The sequence below is a fragment of the Haliaeetus albicilla genome, chromosome 18 (assembly GCF_947461875.1).
Source record: "Haliaeetus albicilla chromosome 18, bHalAlb1.1, whole genome shotgun sequence".
NCBI lineage: Eukaryota > Metazoa > Chordata > Aves > Accipitriformes > Accipitridae > Haliaeetus > Haliaeetus albicilla.
In genome coordinates this window covers 20,474,886-20,497,090 of record NC_091500.1, presented here as the reverse complement: position 1 = coordinate 20,497,090, position 22,205 = coordinate 20,474,886, and the positions used below count along the sequence as shown (strand labels likewise).

Genomic DNA, 22,205 nt, shown 5'->3' with positions numbered 1-22,205 from the left:
TCTCTGTTTGAAATACAGGAATCCCTTTTAGAGAAGGGACTGTTTTTGTTCAGAACTAACCATGCACTGAAATTAAAACTGTAACTTTTTTATAAAAAATACATTAAGTGCAGTTTTCCTTTATTCTTTTGTTTTCTAAATTGTTGCAAAATGACATATGGGGAGGAGAGTTAAGGCTTTACATTTCATCAATTTTATAAAAGATTAATAATCTTAATTCTGATTTTGCATATGTTTGACTTTTAAAGATTCTGTTGCTTCATCAAACTAAGAAGAATCATGAGCTGTTCTAAATCAAACTGATTTAAAGTAGGGCTGCCAAGACAACGTCATGTACCCCTGTCATGCACCTCAAAAGGTGGCAGTCTGCAGATCAAGTTGTGGATACTCAACACCAAAACAAGTCATCCCCAGTCATTACCCCTATTTGATGTCAAGTAATAAGCACTCACTAATCGGCAGCTAATAGAAAAGGTGTTGTCCTACGCGGGGCAAATGGGCAAATTCTTTATAAGAACTGCTGGAGCAGCAGCAGGAAGGAGGACACCAGGGCTCCCCCTCTGCTTGCTGGAGCCCGACCATGTCCTTCTCATCTCTGCCTGCAGACTGGGTACCCTGCTGCTTATTACAGCTTGGAGGACTTCCCTGAGATCCCTTCATTGCTATAGAGAGAGTATGTAGGAAATGGCTTTCCATTTTTTTCAATTTTAATTTGTGTCAGAAAAAATTATCATGACACAAAAACATTATACTAAGATCTTTAATAAAAAAGGAAAAAAAACCCTTTAAGCTACTGCTTCATTTATAGCCATGTGTCTCTCTCTCTCTCTACATATAATTAGCCAATTCTAACATGGATATAGAGACACTGTATAATATGATGATTTAATTAAAAACATTTATCTTGTGACATAATGTATGTATGAAAGCATACTCTCAGGGCATTAGCAAAGAACTCTATATGTCACACTCACATCTAACAGAAATGCTGCAATTACACAGATTTCAAATCTAGTACCAATAACTACAAGTATTCCTGCCATTTTTAAAGGTTATGCAAGTTTTTTATTATACACAGTCTTCTATGAATTAATTCTAGTGCACTTAAATCCAAATGCAAAAGCTTTCAGAACATTAACTTTAAATAAAATATTTTGTAAGAGCAAAGACAGCTGAAAATATTCGGAATTTTCATTATCCATCTCCCACCTTCCTGGCTGCAGGATGGAAATAAAAGCAAAAATAAAACTGAAGGCTTGTTTGCTAGGGTGTAACAATAAGATTTACAAAATGATATGTGCAAAATCTTAAACTAAAGTAAGAGACAGAACTTAGATTGCTTTGGACACTTTTTGTCCTGTTATTAAAAAATGCTTGAGAGGAGAAAGTTATATGCAAATGGAAAATTTTAAGCACAATGTGTATCTTCATCTTCTGTTTATAGCCCTCCTGATTTTGATAAAGACCAAAACAAAAATAGGCTATCAATCCTATTTCCCTCTCAGATTAAAGAATAAATTGTAAATAATATCTTTATTTGTTAGTGTTTTCACCGTTGAGGCTCAGGAGGACAAGCAGCTCATCTAATCAAGCATTCATTGCTTGTACTAACCCCCAAAAATTCTGTGACATGAGACTACGTCTTACTTAGTACTTTTTGGGTAGACCTGCTGTTCCACATCACCTATATTTTCCAACTGGGTAATCTCCCAGCATTTGTCGTAAGTTTTTCTTGTCCAAGAATGAAAATATTCTGTTGCTTTGCTTGATAATGTTAGATGCAATCAACAGAACAAACTTAACACCATGTTACACTTTTTGCTCTGAAGGACTATTTCCAGCGTACCACTCTCAGATATAATAGATCATAAATCACATTCATACATTTATGCTAAGAAACACTACATGAAAATCAGACTAAGTGAAACAAGAAAAACAAAAAAAAATTCCCCCAAAAGTAGGACTTCCAAGTTCCTCCAAAACCAGGATCCATCAAGACAGAATAATGACAAAGCATCAGATTTACCACTGGCAAACTAGAACAATGCATTTAAACTCAAGTTTAGATCTGCATTTGTATTTGTATTAGCCTATCATATTGAAAACATCTGACTTCATACTTTAAATTGAAAATATTTTTATATCTTTTAGCTTTGGACAAGAAAAAGGCAATGTGGATGAAATCAACACAGTCGTATAATACACGTGATGTTTGAAACATGATATTGACATGTTAATGACTTCTATTATCAATCTTCATTAAAAAGAAAAATACTGAAGCATTTACCAATGAACTCAAATCTTGATTTTTTTGTTAGCAGTGAAGGTAATTATCTCATTGCCTTGTTTCAAGGGTTAACCAGTACTTCGGCATTGATTTAGGACACAAACGAACTTAAATTCAGAGGTATTTCCTCAGATAAGCAAAATCACCACAGCAGCAAACTGGAAATATCTGAAAGGACAGTACTGTCTTAAGTACCTTAAAAACTGAAAGGTTCTGAAATGATAAGTGTGGATCATAAAAGAACAAGCCCCATGCCCAACTGCCTGCCTCAAAGTTAGACACTTTTAAAAGGTCCAGTGAAAACTATTTAAAGCTAAAACTCTTCCTCTATATGTGATTCTAAACTGTATGGTAATATAATCTTTATTATTTTAATTTGATAAATTAAAAGGAGGCATTAGCTTTGGTTTGGTAAGAATCAGCAGGAATAATGCAAACTACTTTCAAAGGATGGATTTCTTTTTGTTATGACTTTCTTATATTGAGAGATATAAAAAGTCTGAAAAAGATGTGTATGTGAAAGACAATGCACTCTTATTCATCTATAAGGCTAGTTATGAAATGACGATTGGCAACATGAAGCGTCAAAACAGAAAAATAACAATTCCTTCAGCTGCAGTATATATACTGAACCTGGAAAAAAGTGCAAACTAGTTTATCTCCTTTTCCTTTAAAAAAAGGAGGGAGCAATTTAATAGATAAATATTAGATTTGTAGATCTATTACATTTAATAGGTTAAATTAATAATCTAAGTTAATGAATGACCATTGCCTTTATCATTTGTTTAGCTCTCTTCCGTTGTTTTAATAAGGTAGGAATTGTCATAACTGGATCACTTGGCCATTGGCAAATTCAAAAGAACAAAATAAGAGAAAAACATTAATTTTTTCTAACCATCGAAGATTAATTACTACCCAGCAGAAATAACCTATACCATAAATGCCAAACTACTATGTTTCTCAACACAGAACAAAAGATCTGCAAATGCCAGCAAGACTACATTGCTTATGTCTACTTTATTCTTACTCTTTTTTTATTCAAGGTCATCCCAGCAGGAAATGAAAAACAGCCATCAGCATAGTAAAAACATTCAAACAGAGCAGAGCATGAAAATTGCACAAAAGAGGTTATATAATCAAGTCAGTGCAGTAACTGGATGATGTCAATGGCACTTTAATGCTGCTTTAACTACTGCCCTGTAAAAAAATGTGTCACTTTGTTGAACAAACAAAGAGAAGGCCACCACTTTAAAAAAATAAAACCAAACCCCACTTTCAGCTATAGCACTACTTATAGTAATCCTCACTGCTAGCTGCGTAAAAGTTTCTAGAATACCAGAGGAACCAAGATTTTTTTTTTTTTTTTTTTTTTGCCTGGTTTTAAGATTTAGCCCAAGTGATTCTTTTACAGACAAAATTACATCGCTCTCCTTTTTCTTGCCAATTCATTTTCTGGATTAATTCTTCCCCATTCTAATTACTAGACACAATATGCGGTTTTCTCTAATTTACATTGAGAGATTTTTATTATCTCTACATCAGCACTCAGCACATAAAATAAAGCTACTGTATTTTTAGATGGGAAACTAAAACACAATTACATGGTGAGTGGGTATCATAGTCAATAATATTTAGTATACCATAATTTCAGTAACAAAAGCAAATGGTAGGATCACAAAAATACTGAAATCTGTAGAAAAGAATGCAGAACATTTGGCAGTACTCACCTTGACCATAAACCCATGTTTATGAAAATAAGAATAAAATCCGGATGCTCTATCAATTATCTAATTAAAATAACACCTGATTTGCACAAGTATGTAAGATTTGTTGAAAGGGAGTTCAAGTTTAAAAGTCTTAAAAAATATATTTATCAGATACAGCTTTGGTGAATGGAGAGCTTATGATACAGCCTTCTCCAAGAACTAAGGATTTGTTTTAACTAACAATTACTTTGCCATTAGAGTTGAAAGGAAAAGATTTAAATGTGAACTCAATGAAAAGCAATACAGTATTGTCTTACTAAGTCTGTAGATCCCTCTGCTGCCCTTGTTGCCAATTTTTTCAACCAGCTATGCGGTGCCATTAATAGGACTCAAGTGGGATTTGCTGGTTCAAGTTTTAGGCATGTAGGCTTAATTGTCAAGAATTATACATGGCAATTTTACTCTGCCATGATCATGGCTCTTTGTGTCATCCACCTTCAGAGTCTTCCAAAATCCATGCACTACAGAAATATGTATTTTGAAATTAGAAATTTTATTTTATAATTGTTTCTAATTCTCATGCTACCTTAAAAAAAACCAACAAAACACCAAACAACAACAACAAAACAAAACCAAACCAAACCACACAACCAAAACCCCCTCCTTTTAACAGTACAGGTAGAATTCAAAGAGATGTAATGCTATTTTTGCAGTCTGAAGAAGTAACAAAAACACGTGAAATCTGTCTTTTTCCTCTGAGGAGGATATATTTCTAAAACCAAACAATGAAAATGTCATTGACAGTACAGCCATATGATTCATTACTGATTATTTTTGACAGAAATATCCTTGGGAAAGGGCTGCTTTCTTGTCCTGCGTTTGTGCCATGCCTGATAAAATAGGGCACAATAGTTGCACCTGAGTGCTGTGCTACCACAAATACGTGATGGTTAAGGTCTTGCATCAAGCAAAGAGTGAACTAATGGCACAGTCTGTATTGTAAAGAGCTACGGATACATCAAAATATATTTAGAGGATTAGCGACAGTTGGAGATGCAGCCTCTTCTCAGTTTTGTTCTCAGTATTTATTGTTTCAACTGCACTATTCAAGCAAAAAAAAAAAGTTTCTTCTCTGTAGTAGGCTAAAGAAGACACCAAAAAGGGAAGCTGACTAGTTTATGGCATACCATGAACCACTGAAACAAACGTGGTAACAGTTATGTGTGGTTTTGTAGTTAATAGTCATGTGAAATTCTGTGTGAAACCCACAGAAATACTGCTTTTATGCTATAGTTGTAAATTAGTCTTCCCCTGCCCCGTCTATCACTTTGCAAAATAAATAATGTTTCTACACTTCTCTGTCTCACAGGGTTGCTTAAGTGTAAACTCTACATTCATGAAATACTGATATTCTCAGAGGAAAGAACTGAAAGCCAGAAAGAAATATCATCCCCTGACCTCCCACACAGGACAAGTCACATAACAGTAGAGAAGTTCCCATCTTAAGGCAATTCAGTCAGAGCTAAACCATCCCTTTGAGAAAAACATAAAATGGTGATTCGAAAAGACCATGAATCAAGCAAAACCTAATGACTTGCGAGTCATTCTATTAGTTAACTATATTCACTGTTAAAAATGGGATAGTCTCACCCTGCTTCCAGCTTGGGTGTGTTTATCTTCAGTTTCTGCTCACTGGAAGTAAACAGCTTTAAGTGAGGAGTAGCACTGACCATTTTTCTTAAAACAGGTCCAGAGGAGTTAAGCACTGAAGTTCATACGTTAATTTCTTTTGCAGCAGTTCTTAAAGATTAAAAAACAAATAAATAAATAAATGCTAAAACTTCAAATATGGGTGGGCAGGAAAATATACTCACAATTCTTTCTGATTTTTCTCTTTTGTTCTATGGCAGATTAGTTCTTTCTTTCTTTACTGTCAGGAAAATGGATGCAGGTGCAATGCAAGCAAATGAGCGTGCATATTCATAAAAGAAAATACGCACTGATACAGAAGACTCGCCTGCGTTTTACCAGAGTGCCAGATGTCAGATAGCTTCTGAAGCCTCCTTCTAGCTCTGACACTTCAGCCCCTCTCCCACAGGAGTACCCAGCTGGGTACACCCCGCTCTGGGTGAGCATCAGCGCAGAGCTGAGGGCAACGAGCTCTCAGCAGCAGCAGATCCTACACCTGAAAACAGGGATGTGAGTGAGGGCTGGGAAAGAAGTAACAGACTGAGCAGGTAAACGAATATACTAGTATGGAAGTGTGATTTCCCCATCAGTGCAGTTTTGGGGCCTTTTCTCTCCTCAGGGCAGGAAGCCTCATTGATGCAGTGCATGTGGGCTTCCATTGTATTTATTACACCAATAAATAACATCCAGCATCTACAATGCCAATGACCTCACTGAAGAATGCCCATTTTGTCTCCTTCAATTCAAAAAGCAGTCTTGCAATACAAGATGAACATCAAGCCAAAGGATGTGGAAAATTGAAGGAATTACTGCATCTAAAAATAACATCTAAATTTGACTTAAAAGCCTTTATTCATTGTCAATCTATGCGTCACTTCTCTCTCTACTAGGCGGATTTTATCGGAACATATTTCCAACTGTTATGTACTTTCCAGTTATTTCCAATACAGAGTTTGCCATATTAGATTCAAACAGACTCGGAGGTGTTGTTAGAATTTATCTGGATACTTGTTCTTATAGAATGCCAAGGACATTTTACTATTAATATGAAAAGCACTATTGGCTTGCATGAAGAGTAGAAACAAAAATTCAGGTACTCTATCACTTGGCTGCAGACCAGCTTCCTGGTTTCAGACAAAGCAACGGCTCTTCCTTCCACTTTATGGAAAATCCCAGGTCACCTCACTGAAAAGGCTGCAGCTCTTGGAATCCTATTTTCTGCTTCCTGAGGTTAACAACAGGCTGCCGGAGCAGATAAGTGAACTATTTTCTTGCTCTGCCTCCAGCTCCTCCTCCTCCTGGCAAAGCAAACTCAGAACAAGACCTGGGAGTGACAGCACTGTGTTAGGACTCCTCCGATATTTATCTCCTCACTCCTCATCAGTGCAGCCTCAGCAAAGGCATCTGTGCATTCCTGTCTCTTGGGAGAAGAGAAGCTGCTTCTACTTACAAAGAGCAATGGAAGCAGCTACTGCAAGAAGACATTCAACCTTTAACTACCCAGCTGAATGATTTTCAGTGAAGGGGAGCTCTGGAAACAAAGATTATTCCTTCCTTTTTATTCTTGCTATGTCCATCCTAATATCAACATCAAAATTATGAACAAAAAACAATGAAAGCCATTTTGGAGCTACTACTCATTTCCTATTCCTGCTTCCTCCTCATTAGGGAAAAAGTTATCGTACAGAACACACCAAGAGAATAAATATAGTATAATAATAAAAAATACTGCTTTATATATTTTAATCATATCCTGCAACATGTAGTATCAATCAACACCCATCTTACTTTACCTCACATGCTGAAACTAGGATTGAATTAAATAAAATGCCTACAACTTCTTTCCCTGCACATTTCTTTTCTTCTTTCTTTACTCAAAGTAATTCTGGATTGACCAGATTAAAATGACTTGGTAAACTGGATTGCTGCAAATTACAGATATGTCTGAAATTTCCAGATAAGCATTACTAGTCTTGTGTGTGTTTGTTAGTTATTTAAAATTCCAGTGGCCTCAAGAGATCACATCTATTTTGCTTTAAGTCATGCGCCCTCTTCCTAGCAGTTCTAATATTGGCAGTATTAAGTCAACAACTAATTAGAAAGCACTTTTTAGTATCTCTGTAATTATTTCCTCACATTAACAAAGTACTAAAAATACCAGAAAGAAGCATGAAACACTTTTAGACAAAATGTTTCTACACTTACCTGTTGTTCCTAAGGCCAAAAAGTTCATTTCTGAGTATAAGGGAAGGCAATTCTGTACTACTTCAGTCTTCACACTTTAATGCCATTTTAAAAATAATAATTCAATCTGATTTTTCCATTTTGAACACGTTTCAGCTTACATCCTTGTTTTCATCACCCCTCATCAGTTACAAACTAGCTATCACTCAGGCCATATAAATACCATTTGGGCCACATGGAGAGCAACTTCACAGGCTTCCCAGGAACACGTTACAGCTAACATTGACTCTCAAGGGGTCTTTTCTAGTCTTCAAACAGAAAGGAAAATGTTTTCAACCACATGTGTATGCAAAAAAATGGGGAAAAGATAAAACATTTGGTTAGTCTTGCCAAAGTAGAACGAAAAAAAAAATTAGAAATATCTCTAAAACATTAAATTAAATACAAACCTGCCTTTTAGGAAAATCGGGTGTTTTAAAAGAAATACCTAGCATGACAACTCAATACATGGGAGATTAATTAAAAATTAATTCAGGAAAGTAAAAATCGTAAACGTTTCCAAAGCAAGACATTAGCCTTTGCTACTGGGCAGGGGCCGCATGCCCGGGGAAGCGCGGAGAGGGGGGCAAGGAGGGAAAGCGGCAGGGGACTTTCTCTGCAAGGAGGTCTCACAGGGGCACCTGCAGTCCTCTGCGTGCGCAGAACCTGGCCCTTCAAGTTGTATCACAAACTCGGCTTATTTCTAAGGTTTTCCCTCAGGGCAGGCCTATCCCGGTGAGGCCCCAGGGCCTGGTTAACAGGTTCCCTCAGGAAGCAGTTCCTCCTCTCCCACCGCCTGCCAGGCCACCTCTTCACCGGCTAACAGGAGCGGCCACCGACATCACAGGCCACAAAATCAGCGAAATGATTCAAGTGAAACCAAATGGTTTTTCCCTTGTTCATTTTTCAGCTAACTCTTGAGAACTGACTCAGAAGACCAAGGGCAGGAACAAGCCGCTACTGTTAGCACCCAGCAGCCAAAAGAAACCCAAATACCACTCATTGGGTGTTTCTGGGTTGGGTTTTTTTAATGGCAAAGGGTACAATTTCTATTTTGTAAATTAAAACAAAAAATTTAAACAAAACAAGTAGGTACATACTAGCATTAATATAGTAAATAGACCAGCTATTTAAATGTATTACTTAATATTTTCTTTTACTATACAGTGTAAATAGTCATCTCAAAAAAAAAAGTTTGAGTATAACCCACAGCCAAAAGTTAAAAAAAAAAAAAAATCTTAGGTTTAATAAGCAGATATAGCTACTAATTACTTTTCAGCTTTGAATAATAGATTCTTAGAATGTTTGTTCTACCCCAAAATACATATTTACATATCTTGGAAATGTATAAACTACTAGTACTCCACTTGACTAAGACCACTACCATCTATATGGCTTAAAAGCCAGTGAAAAAATTCTTTCCCACAAATAGTATTCACCAAATTTTAAGTTCACCTGAAAAAGAACCCTCTTGGACCCACAGCTAAACTATCACTGCTGTAAGACTGATCAGAAGAACAAATACACCCTCTGATCCAGAGGCATACAAATACCAGTTTATGGCTGGGATTTCCACAAATACTTAAGACACCTTAAGTAGAATTTAAGAAGATGAGGAGTGCAAGCCACAATGCTGGCAAGCATCAGAAGTTGGGCTACTACAGTAGTGTCATGGCTGAAATCTCTCCTGAGAGATTATATACTTGCTCTGGTCTCTGGAGGGACAAACCCTTCCCATGTTCAAACCATAGGGCTAAAGAGAATGCTGAGCTGAATGGACATTTTATTTCCCACCCACTGAAGGTTTGTCACTATGCAGTTAAAAACAACATATTTATGGAGCAAAAGAGACACCAACCAAGAGAAAAAAAAGGCAAAATTTAAATCCACAAAGGCATTCAACATTTCATATCCTGCTGTTACCAGAAATTTCTTATATGTGGGTCCAGATCTTAAAAAGAATTTTTTATGGGCATCTACCATCATGTCCAATTATCTCCCAACTTCAAAGTTAAAAAATAAAATAAATTAATTCCACCCCAATCATCAGCTTTTTTTAAAAGCAATTTTTTGTTTATACTGTCCAGAAGATTGGCTCCTGAAAAATGAAATATCCCTTCAGAGAAATAAGGATATTTTCAAAGCTAAGTCAACCTGCTAAAGCCGATAAGTAAATAAAAGATATTTTAATATTTAAGGATCCTATAAATGCCAATTCTATTTCAGGTAACAGACTAAGATGTATTTAGTATTAAAGACTAATGTTGAGATACATTTTTTTCTGCTTTTCATGAAAAAAGTTTGGGAAGGTAGTTACAGCAACAAAAAAAAACAAAACCAAAAAACAACCAGGATACAAATTCTATCATAAACAATGTCTGACAAGCAAGGCTAATGCTATTACAAAACAATTCCTCATGGATATCCACAGAAAGAAAGTAAATGAAAGGTAATGGAAAACTGTTACCTGCAGAATCTGGGTTGCACAGATATTACTGGGTTTGTATATACTGGGGGAATTCAAAATGTTACCAATCTTGAAAAGAAAGCTAGTTTGAATCCAAATTGATATTGTTGAATGGTGAGTGCCAAACCACAACTAGTTCTTATCTCTTCCTTTGGTGAATAAGGGGTTATAAACAGATGCCATGGAGTTACAAAACTGACCTACATAATACACCTGAGTACCTGAGTATGCAGGCTGTACAGAAGTTATTTACCTACCTTTTATATCTGTTCTCTAAGTGTTGGTCACATTGCAAGTTCATCAAAATGGAAAACTTCCCCTATACTACCTAATGTGTTTGGCATACCCACAAATTTCTTCAAAAGATAGTTATATCTTACATCCATTGATGGATAGATATCTTTTATACAGATATGACCAGTATAAAGATTGACACTGAATGCTGCTTAATTTTTTTTTTATAAATCTTGCTTTCTGCCACTTAAATTACTTTGTCAAACTGTTCAGCTGGAAATCTCCAATGAATATTGTCACAGACTATTTCTACATTTTAGACAGTATTTCTTCTGTTTCCACTACTTTTATTCAATTCTTCACGTGAAAGATGTATCCAAAATATATAAAGAAAATAGAAGATGTCAAAAAGAAAACATCTACTCCAGAAAGACCATGAAGTTGACACAGTATAAAACATCTCAGAAAATACTCATGTCATAATGGGAAGATTAGAAGATTTTCTGGCTAAGTTTTCAAAACTGTCATTCACTGGATCAAGAAAGATGTTTTGGCATGTATCAAAATTTTAGAAATTACAAGTGATTTAGCTTATTCATAGAGCACTCAGGAAAAAGAATAGCTTGAGTTTTAAAAATTGTTTTAAATAAAGTATAGGTGTTTCTGTACTAAGAAAGGTCTTTACAGACCTTTAATAATTGCCTGGTAGCAATTATTTACACTCCTGACAGCTACGTCTTCAATCTACACATAAAACATGCTTTATCTATACATAAAAGTCTAAGTAGCGAATATTCTAATTGATTTACTTTAGCTGATTCTACCCCCTACATAGGTGCTATTACACTTACTTAAGCTTTGCCCAGGCCAATAAAATTAAATCAGAAAGTTAATGACTTCAATCCGGCCAGAGCAAACCACCTACTCACATTATCAAATTGCTCTCATTGGCTCTTGCAGCCCCATCACAGCTCTGCAGTTCTTCCTGCCCGACGAAAGTCTGTCCTTTCTCTGGCACTTTAAACCAAATGCCTGGGCCTTTTTTATTGGAGACGGACAATGTTACCTAAGCCAAAGATCTGAATTTTATGATTCAGATTATGTCTTTAAAAAATAACTTAAAGCACTCCCACCTCTTAAATTTCTCAGAGAGTTTATCAAAATACCATCAACCCAAAACTTTTTTCTTGAACCCAAATTAGTTTTTATCCCAAAGTGTGACAAAATATCCCTTAGAAGGCATCCTGCTTTGATAGGCAGCTTCCCAGCAGCAAATCAATCACTGTTTATTTTTTATAGATATATGCCACACCATCACACTGCTGCTCCAGCTTTTCACAGTACCTTAGCAGACAAGGTAATGCTGCATATATATTTTTTTAATTTATTTTGAGTTTTGAATGCCTCACTAGAGCTATTTGTGCACCAGACCGCACACTGCCCCACATATTTTCCAAAATATTTTTGAAAAATTGAAAAAAAAAAGTTGCCTCATCCACCATTATAAGACTTTGATTCAGACACACTTTAAAGATTTGAATACCGATGATAGATTTAATCTGATTCTCATGAAATTTATCTGATTGTCATGATAATCAATCATTAAATAGAAGCCACCATGAGATATCAGAGTGTAATTTTATATCAATGTGGCCGATCAAAGCTATGTAAAACCAAAATATTTACCTTCTGTAGAGCATGGTGGACATTGGACAGAGGTCTGAATAAGCCTCTGAATTCAACTCTTTTGAGAATTCTGCACTGAATTTCATGGTGCCCCAGCTACGCCTCACACTGCCTGGAGATAAATCAAAGCAAGCATGGACTCACTTATTCTATATTTTTTCTCGTACAAAGGAAACCGGCAGCCATATGGCTAATAAAAGGCTATTAAATTCATTAATCTGGCTAACACAACGCAAATAACTTGACACTTAGCAGTCATCATCCTGCTTACCAAAAACAGTCATTAGTTAAGGTAATGCTGTGTACTAAGTAATATTCTTTTCCTTTTTTATACCAGCCAGGCAATGAGCAGACTGTTGTAATAAGTGATTTAAGGGGAAAGAATGCTGAAAGAAAATGTTTCTGAAAGATCTGGGGAGTGGCAATTGGAAAGAGAATAAAAGATCTGAAAGTCTGAATAACAACACCACAGCACACCAGAAAAGGGAGCAATGTCACAGCCACTAAAACTAATTTTGGAGTTGAATACAAATGCTCCTCATTTTGCTTAGTAAAACATAGTTAAAACTCAGAAAAAAAACCAAGAGAGAACACTACATCATACCAAACTTCACAGTGTTGATTCTGCAAACTTTCACAAGGTTCAAGAAACGATGCCAGGCACTGCACAAACTCTTCAATGTCCTAATCTTTTTTAATCTGTGTAAATACAGATTAGGCAAAAAGACATGAAACTGAGAACCCACACCAGTCTCTCCCTCATGTCTTTCTCAAGAAGTTTGAGAATCTTTGTTATTTGCAATGAATCAAACATTCATTCAATTTTCTTTTTAAAAGAATCTCTTGACTCTTATTAGCAACAGTAATAATTCCATACCAAAAAGAAAACAAATTTGGCAGCCTGATAAGCAAAGGAAGGAAAAGGAAATATTTGAGTCACTCCGTTCCAGCTCAGCTAGCTCTCATTGCACCATCTCTTTGGATTGTCTTGAAACTGTGCCCGTGTTTGCAATAATAAAGCCTGTAAAGCTATTTTTGTTTTGGTTTTGTTTTTTTTCATCAAATCCAAGTGGAACAAATGACAATTAGGCCTCGTTGTTTCCATTTTACTGTATATATGTCTATATACACACACACACACACTATGTATAGCGTGTGTGTGTGTATATATAAACACAGACATACACACAAGTATTTAAAATATTAACTTATTTTTATACATAAATTTCTCCAGAAAGACAAGCAACTATAAATATTTAGCTTGTGTGATAATAGATTTTAAATGTCACCTTTATAAATGGACCTTTTCTGGAAGTGAAGTCTTAGCCTATAAGGCTGTAAACACTTTGGCTTGCTGGAAAAAGACTCAGCAAATATCCAAGGCCAGAAGAATCAGAAGCCTGGTGATTACTCATGTATACAAAGCTAAGCATAAGTTCACATTTGCGAGATGAGATCTAGAGTGTACAAAATATTCAATCACAGAATAATATATGAAGTGGGGAAAAATACTGTAAACAAACTACAGTAAGCTTTGAAAGTCTCAGAAATATGAATCCAAAAAGAAATAATTGAAAAAATACCATTCTGAGAGATGAATCAAGATGGGTGAAAATTTAGTTTGTTTTTCAATTGTTCAAAATAGAACTGGGGCCTGAAAACATTAATCTAGCATTTTCATTTTACCCATTATACGCAGTAAAATATTCCTGTAAAAGGACATTTTGTAATTAAAAAAATAAAATACTATGCAATTTTACACATCATGCACTATTTCTCCTCCTCTTTTGTTATTTTCTGAAAGTTGTCTGCTATTTTTTCATGTCATAATAGCAATTTCTCCTATTATATTGTTTCCTTTCCACAGCTTCCTTCTATCTTTACCCCAAGCTCTGTTCTCTTCTTTACTGGCTATAGTTTCTATTTTTCTTTTCTGGTGGACTTTCAACTTTTTAATTTAAACTTAGTTTACTTACAAGCCAATCCATAAGCACACGTGGGCAGCCTAACATTCATTTAATATCTAAATCACCAAGTTTTGTGCTGGTTGGTGACATCCCCCTCTCATCTCTTAATGAACACTGACCTCATCTGGGAGAGAATTCAGTAAGAGCTATTCAGAAAAATGGAGGTTGGAATATTTATTAGTCATATTTTTCTCTTAGGCATGTGTTTACCACAACATTAGACAAGACAGTCACCCCTCTCCTTGTGTCTCAGATCCAGAACCTCCTGATGATGCAAGGGATAGGCATCTCCCTCTTAATTTTTCACCAGCCTTCTTTGGGAATTAGGAAAGAGTATATTTACTCACGTCCAAGCATCCATTTCTTACTCTTTTACAGTGAGTAATCCCATGTTTGTCTCTGCTACTCAAAAATTTCTTTTTCAGTGTCCCTCATGCCCCTAAATTCCCCAAAGTAATGATGAAAATTGATGTAACTCGTCACTTTTAATTTTGCTGTTGTTTGGGAAAACTGAGTAACAGCAGAGGCACTGAAGCTACCTTCTAGCAGAAGCTAGCAGAAAAATGTTTAAAACTGTGATTTTCAACTGGGGACCTCAACAACAATACCAAGCGAACCACTTATTTGTATAATCTTCATGGCTTTCTAAAATGTTTCAGTAGAATAAACGAAAAAATCTTGTGCTGACCACAGTCCAAATTCCCAAAGCTTTGGGAATTAGGAGACAATCTTTTGAAACAAACAGCTAGAAAGCAAATATCCTACACAGTCCAGATGAGCATATAAAGAGATGTTCGTAGTAAATGGCAAATTTTCATAGTGGGGAACGATACCAGTAGAGTTTCATAGAGAGCTGTGATGGGTTCTGCGTTGCTCAATTTATTCATAAGGGGAAGAGGGATAAACAACAGAGAGGACAGAGTTTTGCTTATGATATTTATCTATTTTAACAAAGTCTGAATAGGAAGAACAGTGGAAGGACCTGTCAACAGTCCATGAATGGCTTTTAAAATGCAGACCTAATGCAAAAGTGATGATTCTCCCCCTCTACTCCGCTCTCGTAAGACCCCACCTAGAGTACTGCATTCAGCTCTGGGGGCCCCAACATAAGAAGGACATGGACCTGTTGGAGCGAGACCAGAGGAGGGTCACAAAGATGATCAGGGGGCTGGAGCACCTCTCCTATGAAGACAGGCTGAGAGAGTTGGGGTTGTTCAGCCTGGAGAAGAGAAGGCTCTGGGGAGACCTTATAGCAGCCTTCCAGTACCTAAAGGGGGCCTACAAGAAAGCCGGAGAGGGACTTTTTACAAGGGCATGTAGTGATAGAACAAGGAGTAATGGCTTTAAACTGAAAGAGGGTGGATTTAGATTAGATGTAAGGCAGAAGTTCTTCACTGTGAGAGTGGTGAGACACTGGAACAGGTTGCCCAGAGAGTCTGTGGCTGCCCCATCCCTGGCAGTGTTCAAGGCCAGGTTGGATGGGGCTTTGAGCAACCTGGTCTAGTGGAAGGTGTCCCTGCCCATGGCAGGGGGGTTGGAACTAGATCATCTTTCAGGCCCCTTCCAACCCAAACCATTCTATGATTCTATGATATTAATATAAAGTAATGTATATGGAGAAAAACAAACTTTACAAATAAAATGGTGGGCCTGGAACTGATCATTACTATTTATGGACAAGATCTTAAGCTACCCTTGATAATTCCATGAAAACAACAGTTCAAGAGAAGGAAATATGATGTTGGGAATTATTAGGAAAGGAACAGAAAATGAAAACAGAGATGATCCTAGTGCCGGTGTATAAATCCCCAGTTAGCCCACATACCAGATCTGTCCATGTAAATACTGGGAAAGTTATAATTCCCTCAACTCAAAATACAGCAGAGCAGGGAAGGGGCAATTCAGATGATGAGAAGTTAAGAACATCGACCTTTCAGTGAAAAGACTCCTCAACTTTAAAAAGAAATGAATGGAGAAGCTTAGGATCAAAGGTCATAAAATCATGGCTGGCATTGAGATGACAGCGAGGGATCGAGTATTCACTGTCTTTTCCAACAGAAGAAATGGGGGACACCAACTTGCAGACTTCAAACAAAAGAGAGCAATTTACACCATGTAGTTTGTGTAGTACTCCTCCTCACCAAAAGTTATCAGTGTAACAGCTAAATTAGTTGAAAAAAAGAGGTTAAATTGTGGAGGAGAAATTCATCAAGTTTTACATATAATATGGAAATAACCTTTAGCTCAGAAAATCCCTAAACTGCAAATTATTATAAGGATGAACCACTATATGCTGCTCTATGCTGTCTACTTGTTTATAAGCTGCCCTTTCAGTCACCCTCAAAGAACACATATTAGGTCAAATGGATCTTTGGTTCTACTCATTACAGAGATCTTTCTGTAAACAAAGACATATTCAGCATTTTAACACTCAAATGTTAAGTATTTACTGGTCAAAAACACATCTTAGTAAAAAAGAAGAAAAACAGAAATTATATTTATTAACTGTAACATGAGACAATGTATTCCTCTGATGACAGTGTGTTAAATATGCAGTAAGATACTTGCAGGAAACAATAGGTATGATTTTGCTCCACACATTTTCCCATTCTTTAACAAAGAATTTGATGAGGGTTAACTTGCTGCTGAGATGACACAAATACTTTCCCACTAGTGGGTCTAGTGACTTGCAGATGCATTCTTGAAACGAAGACTCATTTGCATCCCTCAGCAGCTTTGCCTAAGGTCTCCCAGTAAATGCCAAACACTCTATCCACGTTGTGCCCTTGTGCCCCCTGCTAACAACCAAGCACATACTGCACGCTCTGCACATGTGCCCTTCACACATTCATGCCTTGGCCCTAGCTCGTTCCATCCAGCAGTACAGACAGATTGCCTGGGAATGGCTTTGGCAGGGTTAACATCCTACACACACTCCAAAGCTGCTTTGCAGGGGAGGTTTGGTGTCTTTTGCAGTATCCATTTGATTTGTCGGTACTCAGAGAATAGGGCTTAATGGAAGAGAAATACTCCCCTTTTAGCAACAACTAACATACTTTAAAGTAGGTTACTTTCTGTATTGTGTATGACCCCTTAGCCTGATTTTTGCAAGGAGTTTCTTTCTGTCAAAAATACTATGAAAACATTCTCTTCTGAAAAATAAAATATTTCAAGCTTCTGTTGAGGCAAAGAAATATCAACATCTACACACAGATGTTTAAACTCCTTTTATTGTCAACAGAAGACTAGTCAACACACTCATGCTAGAGAAGGCTGGAGAATGAATAAACTGCCGGAACAGTAGCAGCTTAATTCAGTTGTCCTAACAGTGGTGCCTGCTGTTAGTTTAGATGTCCTAGGCTATCTGAGACATCTGTTGGGAGCAAGCAAGTATGACACAGACCCAATAGGAGACCTGTGTCCTTTTTGGAGAAGCAGCTGGAAGCCAGAAACTATTTTCTCAAGGGAATTCAAATACTATAGTTAGCAAATTAATCAAGTCCTAGGTGTCCCCCTTCCTTCGAGGCGAGTCCTGCTCCAGGCACTATGGATTGTTGGCTAAGTTGCTACTCGCTAGAAGGGAAGCTCAGACACCACACATGGCTGTAGGCTCCTGTGTATAGAGACCTAAATGTAGGTGTTTTAATCTCAAATTTAATCCTGCATGTGGTCTTAAAATCTCCATGAGGGAAGACCTAAGATAATTTTTATTGAAATAATCTTATGCTTTCCCCCTGCTTTGTGCAATTCAAGCAAATCATCATTGGCATCTAATGCAGTTTGCTGCGTAGCCACGAGTCTGTCAAGATCTGCGTTCGTATTCAGTTATTCTCAAACACTTCAAGTAAACCTTCAGTATTTGTTCTTCTTTTTTGAACACTACGTATATACAAATCTCTGCGTCTTAACTAAAATCTTATACCAGTGTCATATCTCTCGACTACCTCCCATACATAAATTGATGCTCAGCAGTGAAGCGATCGAGCTTACTCACAGTCCAGATTTGAGACTACATACAATCCTTTGTCCTTCACAGTGCTGAGGTGCATTTATTTGTTGTCTTAATTGCTCAATCTACTGGAAGTTTTCTAAAAGGGTTTCAAAGATCTGATCGGAAGCAAGGATCCTGCATTTTTCAGATGAGAATGGGCTGGTGGTTTGCTGACTGATGATGCATCATTTGCAAAGAGCGGATCTGCAAATAGCATGCATCCTTCTGCTATGATAGCCCAGAGACTCATGCACTGACAGAATTCATACATACCACCCATTTCTTTTCCCTAAATGCCTCTGTTAAGAGGCATAATGTTATCACAAATCAACACTGAAATGCGAAATGTCATTATGTTTCCATTACCTCTATCTCTTTGGTAATTCATGTACACTCCAAACAGATGTGTGATTTGTGTAATTCAGTTATTTTTTTTTAAATTGTATTAAGATCGATGCGCTTGAAAAGCAGCAGTAATGGTTTTCACCGGCATCGTGAGCGTACATCAGATTCCACAAAAATTGTCATGGAGCTATGAAAAAAATATAAGTACCTCTTACACAGCTGTCTGGAAAGTCACCATAGAATTAAACAACTAACGCTTTCCCCTTTCCCTTTGCATGGATCCTTGACATTCACACTACAAACTAGAAATTAAAATAAATAAATAGGTATGCACTGTAACCTATCCAGTTTGTAGAATATGTTGGAATCATGTAAACAAAAGCAGTAACAAGCAACACTGAGACCGTTGCCTTCAATTTAGTTTCAGCTGCCAAGAAAAACTTTGAACAAATTTTAGTATTGGTCTGAGCATGTGTAAGGAGTACTGTAGACAGGTTTGGATTTTGGTCCTGTTTAGGCAAGATACAAATAGTAACATACTGCATCAATACTCAAAGGACCCCTGTCAGAATTACAAACACCATGAACTAAAAATGGCTGTAAAACACAGAAATACCCTAAATAAATCCGAGATAGGATACAATTCAGGGAAGAGAGGACAGCAATAGTACTGTATCCAGAATTTTACATTCCTCAACCATTTAAATGGTCTAATATAAATATGTTTCAGCAATTTCCATGAATACACAAGCACTCTATATTTAATCAAAGATGAAAGGAAACTTCCAGGACCGCACTTAAGGCAAGAAGTGGTTTTGCAAACCACTTTGAAGGTGGGTCTCCATTCTTAAGGGAAGTCAGCACCGGACCTGCTGACTGGGATGCTGGCCCTAGTCCTCCAAAGAGCCTGGGCAATAATCTCATCCTGGGTGAAACCACGTACTCACAAGGCTCCACAAGCACTTTCAAAGCTGGCAGAATCCACTCGGCAGAAGAAATCGAAGCCGTGGATCCCAGCCTGCAGCAGGGAAAGGGGAAGTGCCAGAAAGTGGGGGAAGCAGGAGGGAGTGAGAAAATGTACAGCCAGAAGTAGCACTGGCAAGGTCAGCAACTAGTAATGTTATGAACAGTTTTCAAAAGAGAGCCTGAGATTAGGAGTAGACATTTTTGATATGTGGGGAAAAACATTTGGCTGCACTGTTGGTCTGGGCCCCATGCTGTTTTAATCCATATAACAAATTATATGTGAAGTAGAGCAAAGTCAACTCAGCTTCCAAAATGGGACAGTTTTCAGAACCAGTGCTCAGCAAAAACCAAAATAACTATATACTTATAAATGAGGAAAAACTTATGGTGATTTTTTTTTTTACAAAATTACTTTGCACGATCAATCTGTGTCCTAGGAAGAAAGAAAACAGACAAGAATGTGGAATTTACCAATGCCAGTAAAAATGGGCTTAACCCACCAGCAACACACTTTGCAGCATTTTCTTAAAGAGGAAGGCGTTCAATTGAAATTAATTAATTATTTCTAATTATCTAGCTATCAACACCACTACTAAAGAAAATTCGTTTAATATACGGGCTCCACATGAAAGATGAACTGTGGAAGTGAAACCAGAGATGAAATACCTGCTTCTTATTTTCATGCTTAAAAACAAAATTATTTCTTGAGTACAGAAAGCCTTCTGTGGGTGATGGGCTACCTCTACGTAGTATAACACTGCTGGTAAAAAGTAAGGTAAAAATGAGTAGTAAACCACCTGGTAATTCAGTGAGTACCTCAGAAATGTAATAATTAATCTGAAAGTACATCCTACAGCCAAAGGTAGGAAACTCATACACAGTAGGTAAGCTATTTATGTATAATTGGTATCTTCAAACTACTGATTACTGAATAAATTGTACCATTGTTCTTTGTCCCAGAGATTCATATTGCCTGACTATCTCCTGGCCCATCTCCTCCCCATTCACAGCCATTCAGCAGAACTGTAGCAGGAGTAATTGTGTATTTACAGATGTAGTATTACTTATTTTATTTATAACAGTCCCCTAGTCGATTGGTGAAAAAGGAGAATACCCATTACCAGATGACAAGTAAGGGCCACCATTATGTTTTAAAGAATGCTCGTCATCCGCAGGTGTATTTTGATAATTACTGTTCTTTGTCAAGCTGAAAAAATGTTTTTAACTTCTTTTTCATTAGTTCTGCTGCATTGTAGTTTGCATTATACTGGAATGATAATTCAGATTTGGGATACTAGACAATATGATATATTAGTGGGGTTAGGTATAATGCTTGCATTGTTCACACATTCTCCTCTGACTCACTGCAAGATTATAAATACCCACCGTAAGGGGAGCTCCACCCTGGCTAGGTTTAATCTAATACTTTCTGCTGTTGCAGGCCCTTCTACCTTTAACGTGAAACTAAGCCATTGATACTTGATTCCCTACCCTAAGGATTTTTTTTTTTTTCACATTTCAGATGATTCACGAAACTAGCTTTACACAGTTTCCTGTAATCTCAAAGCAAAAGGTGTTCTGTAAATGTACTTTGTTTGAAATGTAAGAAACATTAACCACCCACTTCCTGTATTGTTCCCTAAAAGGTTTACAAGTACTGCAGGACTAATCCCATTCTGCCAAAAGGCTGCGCTTCTTGCCAAAGAGGGACTCAGTTAATGTTAAATGACTGTACTCTTCACCTTAAATAATACTTGGAAGCTGAAACACACCAAGGCTTTATAGATCCCTTTTGAAAATATCTGACAAAGTCACAAGTCAATTTATTACAGGAGGCCCTGCAGAAAATTCCCAGGGCCAAGCTCTGCTCAGCCTCCACGGCTGCGTGTGCGTAAGGGAAGGACGGGGCTGGCGCCAAGAGCTTTCTGAGCCCAAGTAACGCAGAAGCGGGTCAGTGGAAGAAATCCGTCCCTCACAGTAAGCCTCGAAACAAAATAGCTTGCGATGTGCGTTTAGATCTTCGCATTTATGACAGGCAAATGTGCCTGGAAAGGACAGGGGTGCAGTAAAATCGACGTGAGCGAAATAAATTTTAATCCTTGCCAATACCGAATTTCATTGCCAACACAGTCCTACTCAAAACAGTGGCTGGACCCTAGAGAAGAACGGCCGGGCGCTTCAACTGACGCATTAGTGCCTGAATTAAGAAATCGGACAGAGAACTGTAAGTTCGCATGTCCTCAGTCCTTTGCAGGGACTTGAACCGGGTCAGTCTTCGGGTAAGCCCAGGCTCTGGGTCCCGCTTTGCTCACCCATCCCCACCGCGCCTCGGAACGGAAAGGAACGGAACGGGCTACATCGACCGCTGCCGATCCTCCTGCCAGCTCAGCGGGCTTTTTAAGCAGGATACGAAGGAAGCGGCCAAATCCTTCGAGGGACGATGAAGCTGGAGACACGCTGCCCGCAGGTTAACCAGAATCTCCACCTCTGACCGCCCCCGCAGGCCCAGGGGCACCCCCACCCAAAGCCGGGCAGGAGCGCGCCGGGGCACCGCCACCCCCCGGCACCGGCCGCGGGGCCCAGCGGGCAGCGGGGCCGGGGGGGCGCCGAGCCCAGCCGAGCCGAGCGGAGGGCAGCCCCGGGC

At 37.8% G+C, this 22,205-nt stretch overlaps 1 protein-coding gene across 2 annotated transcripts in view; it reads right to left on the bottom strand.

Annotated features, from left to right (window-relative positions):
- PXDN (peroxidasin) overlaps positions 1-22,205 on the bottom strand; it is an 88,846-nt gene that overhangs the window by 66,042 nt on the left and 599 nt on the right. The window lies entirely within an intron of this gene.